This window comes from Papaver somniferum, chromosome 7 (assembly GCF_003573695.1).
Source record: "Papaver somniferum cultivar HN1 chromosome 7, ASM357369v1, whole genome shotgun sequence".
Lineage (NCBI taxonomy): Eukaryota > Viridiplantae > Streptophyta > Magnoliopsida > Ranunculales > Papaveraceae > Papaver > Papaver somniferum.
In genome coordinates this window covers 153,455,355-153,465,604 of record NC_039364.1, presented here as the reverse complement: position 1 = coordinate 153,465,604, position 10,250 = coordinate 153,455,355, and the positions used below count along the sequence as shown (strand labels likewise).

The window sequence follows — 10,250 nt, the reverse complement described above, 5'->3', positions numbered from 1 at the left end:
TAAAGGAGAAGTGACTCTAGTTTGCAACTAGGACACATGAAAGTGTCGGGATTAGGTTTTCAGTTGCTAGAGTTCTCCCTTATATAGTCTTTCAGATCAGGGTTTGCTTAGAATCAAAGCTAAGATAGCTTAGTAACAAAGCATTCAATATTCAGCGTTAGATGAACTCCTTATTTAAGATTCAAGCTAAGTCTGCTTAATAATAAAACAAGTAATCTCCACTGTTAGATGGTCTTCGATTGTTACACACAAATGAAAATATACCTTCATATAGATATGGCTAACCGTACCTAAACGTGTATATTGAGTTGGCTCAATAACAGTTAACCGAAGTGAAAAAGCGGGGGTCTAACAACCATACCCAATATTTTGTTTGCAAATCTGAATAGACAAACTCCAACTAGACAGTCAGACTCAATCTAGAGAAAAGTATATCAAAGAGTTTATATCTCAATTTCTCAATTCAATCTGCAATCAGCAAATAGGAATCTGGGAGTCCGATTGAGAAGAGAAATAACTTGAACGGTACCAAAGACCAGTGTTCAAGTGTCAATCAATTTATATCAACAACCAAAGGTTGGATTATCAAATTGATTGATCTCAACGCACAACTTGCGATATTTCAATTATATAAAAAAATATAATGCGAAAAAGAAATTACACAAACACCAGAATTTTGTTAACGAGGAAAACCGCAAATGCAGAAAAACCCCGGGACCTAGTGTAGCTTTGAACACCATACTATATTAAGACGATACAGACACTAGCCTACTACCAATGAACTTCAGACTGGAATGTAGTTGAACCCTAATCAATCTCACACTGATTCGAGGTACAGTTGTGCTTCTTACATCTCGAATCCCAGCAGGATACTACACACTTGATTCCCTTAGCTGATCTCACCCACAGCCAAGAGTTTCTACGACCCAAAGTCGAAGACTTGATAAACAAATCTGTCTCACATAGAAAAGTCTATTGGAATAGATAAATCTCTCCCCCACAGAAATACCTACGAGTTTTGTTCCGTCTTTTGATGAATCAAGGTGAACAGGAACTAATTAATATACCAGACTTATATTCCCGAAGAACAGCCTAGAAATATCAATCACCTCACAATAATCTTAATCGACTAGCGAAACAAGATATTGTGGAATCACAAACGATGAGACGAAGATGTTTGTGACTACTTTTTATCTTGCATATCGTAGAATCAATCTTGAGCAAATATTAGAGAAGAATCTTAGGGCTGTCAATGGGTACCCATTTACCCGAACCCGTACCGGACCCGGTTGATTTGGGTCTGGTTCCGGGTCCTAATGTCAGACCCATTAGTATTTTAAGACCCGACGGGTAATACCCAATAGGGAACCGATTAGATACGGGTCCTAAATGGGTATACCCGGCGGGTACCCACGGTTCCTGGGTACCCGATATAATTTTGCCTAAAACCTAAAAATAAGTTACGGCACTTTTCCGCCTCACTTGTGAATATCGCAGAATATCGCACTCTCTGAAATCTTTTCCTTTCTGTCTCAAATTAAAATCTCTTTATGAGAACCTAAATTACAAGGGATGGATTTCCATGGGGACTACTAAGCTCCTATGATTTCTTCATCTAGCTAATCTCACTTTCCTTTATCTTTACATACCATTTCTAATCTTTTTTCTTTTTTATAGCCTGTTTGGATACAGAAGTAGAAGTCAGCAGTGCTTCTGAACTTCTCAGAAACTAAAAAGTAGATAAGCTAGTTTGACAATTGCATGACTTTTAAGCAAAAAAGTCAATAAATAAGTTTGGCAACATAACTGAAGCAGAAGGCAATTCTTTTTTTATCATTGTAAAACTATTTATGTTTGTTCTTGTTCCTCCGTATATAAACATACTACTCTTCCTTTTTCTTATGGTCCTTGTAGTCATTCATGAACAACAGTGTAATCTTTAAAAAGAAAAATATATAACCCATAAATAACAACAATATTGCAGTAATCCTTAAAAAAGAAAACTTTTATATTCCATAAAAACCAAGCATAATGGTTTTGCACTTGTACTAGTATGGGATGGTTTAAAATTCCGAAATTTAATACACATTTTTCATAATGGAAGACGGCAATACATGGACATGCCTAGGCGAACCCCATCTTGGTAAGAATCCACATCACATCGTCTTCTTTATGTATTGCGCATGAAGCTATAACGATATTCCTTTGCTTACGCAAGCTGTAAGACGACATCATCTTCAAAATAGGAAAGCAAGCTTTGAGTACCAAAACACCGTTCAATCACATTACGGAACGACGAGTGTGCATTGTTAAATTTTCCCCTAGCACTACAAGGTACCCTGATTGCTTGATAATCATTGAGATGGTACCGCTCTCCTCTATATGGAGCTAAATATCCCAGCATATTAGAGTATCCCGAGTCTACCACATAGTATTTTCCTGTCCAAATAATAAAAGTTAGTGAGTAAAAACTTATATACAGTGCCTAGACCAACACATACACATACACGAACACCTGCAGTTTGGAACAATTAATTTCCTCTGTAAGTTATGCCTACATTAATATATTTTTTCAAAGCACGAAGACAACAACACATTCAAGCAATTGAAATGAGCGGCAGAACCAAGATCCAAGGATGGGGTGGCTTAGAAAAAAAATTATGCTTACAAAAAAAATAAAATTGGGCACATGTGTCGGGACGAACAAGTTTCCATTAACTGAATTCACTAATGAATCAGTTTACATTCACTAATGTCATGACAAACAAGTATCCATTCATACTTGTGAGACCAATCCATCTTGGAGGAAACCTGCTTTGGAATGTCAGTTTAGTACAGGAGAAATCAATCTATGGAGACTTGTTACTTTTGACTTTACTACTATTAGTATTGTCAGAAGAATGGCCAATTTTGGGGCTGTCAATATGGCAACAATCTATAATAAAATGGACATACTCTTCACTGGAAGGGTCCAGAAACTATGTAATCCTTTGTCTCACTTGAATGTGTAAAAACTAACTGTGACACCATGATATCTACAAACTAAGTGCGAATAAATCCTACAGTTTCATCTCTTAACTCTTAAATAAACAACTACCTAATAAGAAATAACGATCTTATTCCCAATATCATGTAAAAAATTCTTAAATAATCTATACTAGCAACAACAATTCAATTCTCATGGCCAACCCCATAATCTAATTCGTCTAATTAGATAGTCACAAACAGTTGACGTCAAAGATTAACATAAAACATTCATATATTAATTCAATTACTCCATACAGATCCTAAGAGATAGTATCATAAAACTGAGAAAAATCCAAGTCCTCTTTTATGAAATTAAGCAAGTTTTTGACTGAATTTTCATTTGTAATCCAATATATGTGTATCTGGCTTGAGGTAAATAGGCTATTATTTACAGCCTAAGTAAACTAATTTTTTCTGATTGGGGGTGGCTTCAGCTAGCCCCTGATTGAAATGAAATCATATCACATCTATAGATATCAGTAAGTATCTTAGATACCATGTTATGTCTAGATATCTACCAAACTTTGTAGGAATAAAATGAAGTATAACAATAGTGAAACCTCATCTTCAGGGGGTGGGGGAACTTTGATTGTGGATCCCTGATTGCTTCCATGAAACCTCAGTCCAATCATGTTTTGAGAATACTCCCAATTGCCTATCTTCACCACTTGCTTGAACCTTAACTATCTTCAGATCTATGAAAAATGATTCATGAACAAGAGACAACTGGCAGGAACCTCTTTAGCTTCTTCAAAAGAAGGCATTGCAGCTTGGCTTGAACTTGAAGCCATAATTAATCTAACAAATAATAAGAACAATATCATAAATACCTCCTAATTGATGTAAAACATGTAAACCTCATCGTTTAGTAATTTTAACATCAAGTCTCCAATGGAACCAAAAATCAGCAAAGAATATGCAGAGACAGAGATTTTAAGGGGGTTTTAGATCTTAAACCACAATTTAATTTCTACCTTTGTATATCTACATCCTTCACTATCAGTAAAAAAAATTAGCAAACAAAAAAAAATGAAATAAGAAATCCAACACATATTAACAACGAAAAAAGATGTCTGCAATTAGATCTACATCAACTATGTCATGTTATGTATGCTTAGATAAGGATTAACTAGATAAAGATGATATTTTTGAAAGATATAAATGATAAAACCGAATCAAATCAATCTCATAGAAAAAATTCACCATCGATCTTACTATGAATCATAATTGATGAGAAAAAGAAAAAAAGAAATTACCCTAGTTCTTGTTTCAGAGCTTGTAATTCTTCTCTCACAGCTATTCTGAATCTGAAAAAAAGGGAAGAAGAAGAAGGAAGAAGATACCGAGGAAAGTGGAGGGAAGGAAAAATTAGGACACAATTAATGAGGAGAAGCAGCTTCTTTCAGAAGTCGAAAGCCAAAAATCTCGGCTCCAAAAAAAAGTCACTTTTTGACTTTTATAATATAGGGTTTCTTAAAATGTACCTGAAGTGTGGAAGGTTGATCGAGGTAAGGGTTTCCATTTTTTTTCTTTGCTACATCTTTTTGTTGTCAGTTTAAAAGTTAATTTGATCAATGGAATTACTGATCTTAATGATTCTAATGTTTTATTGTTAAAGGTTGATTCTATGTTTTTGCATAAAGATTAATTTTGTTACCGATAAAACACTAAATATTTTATTGGGTTGAATTTTTGTTCATGGGAGAGTTTGAAAATGGGTATTCAATTTGATACGCATGTAAAATGAGGTGAAATAATAAGTGATGCTCATAATATGTTTGATAAAGTGTTGATTAGAGATTTCATATTTGAATGCTTGGAAGTGGAATTAATTGTCAAAATTTTAGTAAATTATATACTACGACAGTGACCTTGTTCTTGCTTGAAGATCTATTTCTTCCATACCATATTTTCTACGTATTTTGGTTGTTCTATAATTTATTGGAACATTTTTCTAGTCTTGGGATTAATGAAAGCTTACAGACATAAATGCTTTTATATGCAGCATGCCTAAGTGCTTGCGCACTAGTTTTTGATGCCGATTACACTCCAAAAATGACAAGACTTTTGCAGAAGAATCGAGAGCTGCAGTTGTTATTGTGGTAGATATGTTTAATTATCGAACAGGCTTATGAACAAACATTTCTTCAGGTATGGTTGTTACATTCTCGTCCTACTTGGCATCCCCAATTTTCATTTTATAAGATTGGTTTCGAGTTATGCTACAACCCTATTGATATCTTGTTGTATTTGGTAATCTTACAGGAAAAAAAAAAATTCTCTAGAGTTGTTACAGTAATAGTAAATGTGCTTAGGATGTATCGTATACATTATAGATTTCCGATAATTTATGTGAAGTTGTTGTTATCAGCATTTGAGTTACATTACACCAAGTAATGGGTTTCACTATGACGCAAAAGGAATGGAAGTAATCATTGTTAGGGGGACTTTCTTATCTATACCAGCAGTGTTGTTGATGGAGTTGGGTGGACAAAGCTTAGTATCATCAGAAGAATACTATCTCTTTATTGGAATAAGTTTGCTACTTGCTAGTGTGGAAGTTTGGGGTGACCAGTTGCAAATTTAAAGAATTCTTATAAGCAGATAGATACACATTGACACCATCGTCACTCGACACAAGCTACATCTTCATCTCATTCTCAGCCTTGGCTTAAATCCCTCATAGTAGGACATAGGTGGAAGCAAGTCCATCTCGTAGCATCTCTATTGGTTCAGGGAATGCTGATATTTGGGGTTAGACGACCAGTGGTGTTATTAAAGATGTTTAAGGAGAGGTGGCAGAGTTGATGCTGGTGTATTTTGCATTATATTTTTTCTCAAGTGTTTTTTTGACAATGTTACTTAGTGTGCACCGGATATTGTTATCAATGTGTGATGCGCAATTTTATTCAGTAGTATAAGTGTAAAACTGACCATTAAATACCCGTTTGATACCCGGAACCGTTGGGTACCCGGCTGTTTAATCGGTTCCGGTTCTGGGCCAACAAATTTAAAACCCAGACCCGGAACCGGAAAAATAATAGGGTCCGGTTCCGGGTAGTATGGTACCCGGGAGGACCCGGACCCATTGACGGTCCTAGAGAAGATAGTACTCAATACGATAGAACATGACAAGATCAGAACGCCACCTACAGAGAAAATAGTTGGGTGTGGCTTCACAATCCCAATGAAGTCTTTAAGTCGTTAACCTACAGGGTTTCGTGAAAAACCTAAGGTTAAAGGAGAATCGGCTTTAGCATATCCAACTAGTATCACACAGGAGGTGTGAGGATTAGGTTTTCCAGTTGGCAGAGTTCTCCTTTATACAGTTTTCAAATCAGGGTTTGAAAGTGTTGATGGTGGTTTTTAGCTTAGGGTTAAAATCGTAAAACCGTACAACTGACATGAAGTCACTATGACCATTATCACATTTATTGAATCGATCAGCATGCCTACGTAAGAACCACCGGGGTACTTTTTTTTTTTTTTTATGTTTCATGTTCCACGGCAGAACCCTTAACATTGACCGACATCATCTATGTCAAACCCTAATTCTCATGCTACCGCACCAAGGCATGCCAACCATGCCAGCCGCACCACTGTGCCAATAGCAAACCATGCCAGCCACATCTCCGCGCCAAGGCATGCCAACCATGCCAGCCGCACCACTGTGCCAATGGAAAACCATGCCAGCCACATCTCCGCGCCAAGGCATGCCAACCATGCCAGCCGCACCACTGTGCCAATGGAAAACCATGCCATCCACGTCTACCGCGCCAAGGCATGCCAACCATGCCCACTACACCACTGTGCCAATAACAAACCATGCCAGCCACATCTCCATGCCAAGGCATGCCAACCATGTCAGCTGCACCATTGTGCCAATGGAAAACCATGCCAGCCACATCTCCGCGCCAAGGCATGCCAACCATGCTAGCCGCACCATGCGCCAATGGCATGCCAAACCCTTGGCCCCACCATGCTAAGCCAACCGCACCTTGCCTTGGCCCCAACCATGCTAGCCGCACCATGAGCTAATGGCACGCAAAATCCTTGGCCCCACCATGCCAAGCCAACCGCACCTTGCCCCCACCATGCCAAGCCGTCCGTACCAAACCCTTGGCCCCACTATGCCAAGCCATCCGCGCCATTGGCCTTGGCCCCACCATGCCGTCCTTCCCCATGCGGCTACCAAAACGAAGGCGTGCGACGATCAACGGCCACCCTTCCATCCTGGATGCAAATTCTAGCCGTCCAAGGTCGTCAAACAACGTATGGTAACCTTTGGCCCAAAACTCTAGTTTTGGCCACGCCAAACCGCGCCAATGCATGCTATGCCACATGTGCCAATGGCATGCCAACCACCTTGCCGCGCCACACCATGTCGTCCTTCCTTATGCGGGTACCAAAACGAAGGCGTGCGACGATCAACGACCACCCTTCCGTCCTAGATGCAAATCCTAGCTGTCCAAGGTCGCCAAACAACCCATGGTAACCTTTGGCCCAAAACCCTAGTTTTGGCCACGCCAAACCGCGCCAAGGCATGCCATGCCACATGTGCCAATGGCATGCCAACCACCTTGTCGCGCCATACCATGCCGGCCTTCCCCATGCGGCTACCAAAACGAAGGCGTTCGACGATCAACAACCACCCTTCCATCTTGGATGCAAATCCTAGCCGTACAAGGTCGCCAAACAACGCATGGTAACCTTTGGCCCAAAACCCTAGTTTTGTCCAAGCCAAACCGCGCCAAGGCATGTCGTGCCACATGTGCCAATGGCATGCCAACCACCTTGCCGCGCTTTACCATGCCGGCCTTCCCCATGCGGCTACCAAAACGAAGGCGTGCGACGATCAACAGCCAGCCTTCCATCCTAGATGCAAATCCTAGCCGTCCAAGGTCACCAAACAACGCATGGTAACCTTTGTCTCAAAACCCTAGTTTTGGCCACTCCAAGGCATGCCATGCCAAATGTGCCAATGGCATGCCAACCACCTTACCGCGCCATACCATGTAGGCTTTCCCTATGCGGCTACCAAAACGAAGGTTTGCAACAATCAACGACCACTTTTTCATCTAAGATGCAGATCTTAGCCGTCCAAGGTTACTAGCTAACGCATGGCAACCTTTGGCCCTAGTTTGGTCGCTCCTAAACAAAGCCAAAACCCTAACTTTTGGCTGCGCCTAAACTGGGCCACATTAAATCCATATTGATCATACTTTCATGCCACTAGCTACCAAACGAAAGGTTGCAGTAATCAACATCTACCTTCCTCTTAAGATGCAAAATCTCGACCGTTGAAGGTCACCACAGAGCCGGAAATTCTCCCAAGCTCAACTTGCCAGACAACAACAACATGCTACATGTTTTCCATGAAAACACTCGAGACATCAACACATGTCACAATCTAGGGGATGCTCATTGGGGTATTGGTTTGGGGGTTTACAGCGTGCGGCGTACACTACGCTCGTTATAAGAAATGTCATAAGGATGAGGCGGTTAGTAAATACAGGGAGTAATGGTGAAACGCTTTCTTTTATGGAACATCAATTCCAAGCGTTACCGGTTACCACCTCCTCCCATTTACTCACCCATTTTCCATTTCTTGATGAGACCAGAGTACGTTTCACTTCGACTTGTATAAATAGGCATTACCTATTTCCACCGAACAACAAGTTCTGGTCAGGAGCATACAACACTCAGAAAACGTTTGCTATCTTTCCCATCTGTTAGCTTCCCACTTTCTGATACAAGTCACAAAACAACTACTCTTCCAAAATCAACTATTCTGGTCTCGATACTCTCTTCGCTTCCCTCCCCAAAACCAACCCTTCTCCTCCTCTTTGTGACCGAAGCAAGTCTGGAACGACCATTTCTTGGTTTAGGACGGATTTGTACAGATTGATCTCTCGAATCTAAAGTACTCCCTTGCAGTACATTGTTTAGGGTTTAGACTAGTTTCTCACCCACACGCCCGAAACTACCGAAATCAGCAGAAACCGTTTTCACCCACAAACAATTGGCGACTACAGTGGGAGATTGATATTTCGATTACAATGTCAATTTTCGACCATCGATCTCATGCTTCGACCCAGACCTCAAGGTGATAGAAGCAGGCGATCCGCTCAGGGATCGACGACTCAGTTACTAGACGACCCGATTATCAGTCTTGACATGGCGAGAGATGACTGGGGACTGCCTAGAGGTTAAAAACGAACGATACAACCAGGGATAGACGACTCTATTATCAGATGAGACGACTTGGGACTTTCCACAATCACGGCGGTGCCTCCCGTAAAACTCGGTCTTACACCCGGAAGATTCCCTTTTCATCAGGAGACCTGAAAAACCGAGTAAGTCTTACCTAGACAAAATACATGGTTTGCTATTTCAAGTTTTCACGGGAATGATGAAACCGATAGCCATTTTATGTTTCACCCCATGTCATCTACTGACACGCAACGCTCACGGTTCCATGGTTTTCCTGGGATGTTTGCGTCACTTGCAATCATAACCAAGACAACATCATTCCCAAAACAATCCATTCCAAAACAATTCATTCCAAAAGAATGATCATAAACCCTCAAGGTAACATTTTTCTATCAACCCAAAAATCCAGGAAATCAAAACCATAAACTAGGCGTTTCATTTGCCTTTCAAAAAAAAAACCTAAAAATAAGAAGTTCAGAAGACAGAAATACGTTCAAGGAAAGTTTTTCAACAATGGCTTGCTCTTCTTAGCAAGAGCCTCTTTCGTGCTTTGGAGAGCCGCACTCTTCAACTTCAGCTTCCTGGACAATTTTTCAACTTCCGCTTATTGCTTTTTCACCGTATCCTCAGAAGGACCTTCGACTGTTTCGACCAGCAACTTTTCAACCTCAGAGAAACCTTCAACGAACCAAGGAACATTGAACTCGAAGTTTACACACATGTCACGATGGAACCTCCAGCTCGAGATTACATCCCCAGAAACATTATTACCGGTCACGTTGCACATGTCGTCAATCGAAGACAAAGCTTCCTCCACACGTTTAACCAACGCAAATCGACTAGTAACCTTCTTGGTCGTGGAAATATATCCGTAGCTTTCCCATATATTGGTGTATAGTGCCGCATGTTCGGATGACACGCTAAATCCCCCGATCAACACATGATCCGGATAAGGAACCAGGTATCGAGGGTTGAAAGTGGCGCCCGCGTCTACATCAGCAACCGGTAAG

The 10,250-nt window shown here is 40.4% G+C and overlaps 2 long non-coding RNA genes across 2 annotated transcripts; one reads left to right on the top strand and one right to left on the bottom strand.

Annotated features, from left to right (window-relative positions):
• Positions 1–1,978: 1,978 nt before the first annotated feature.
• On the bottom strand, positions 1,979–4,805 carry LOC113298794. The gene is made up of 3 exons (XR_003334390.1): positions 4,284–4,805; positions 3,588–3,825; positions 1,979–2,439 (listed from the first exon to the last, which is right to left on the bottom strand). It is a non-coding gene; the product is annotated as an uncharacterized LOC113298794 (long non-coding RNA).
• LOC113298795 lies at positions 4,463–5,932 on the top strand. Its single transcript, XR_003334391.1, has 3 exons — positions 4,463–4,535; positions 5,033–5,178; positions 5,293–5,932. It is a non-coding gene; the product is annotated as an uncharacterized LOC113298795 (long non-coding RNA).
• The last annotated feature ends 4,318 nt before the right edge of the window (positions 5,933–10,250 follow it).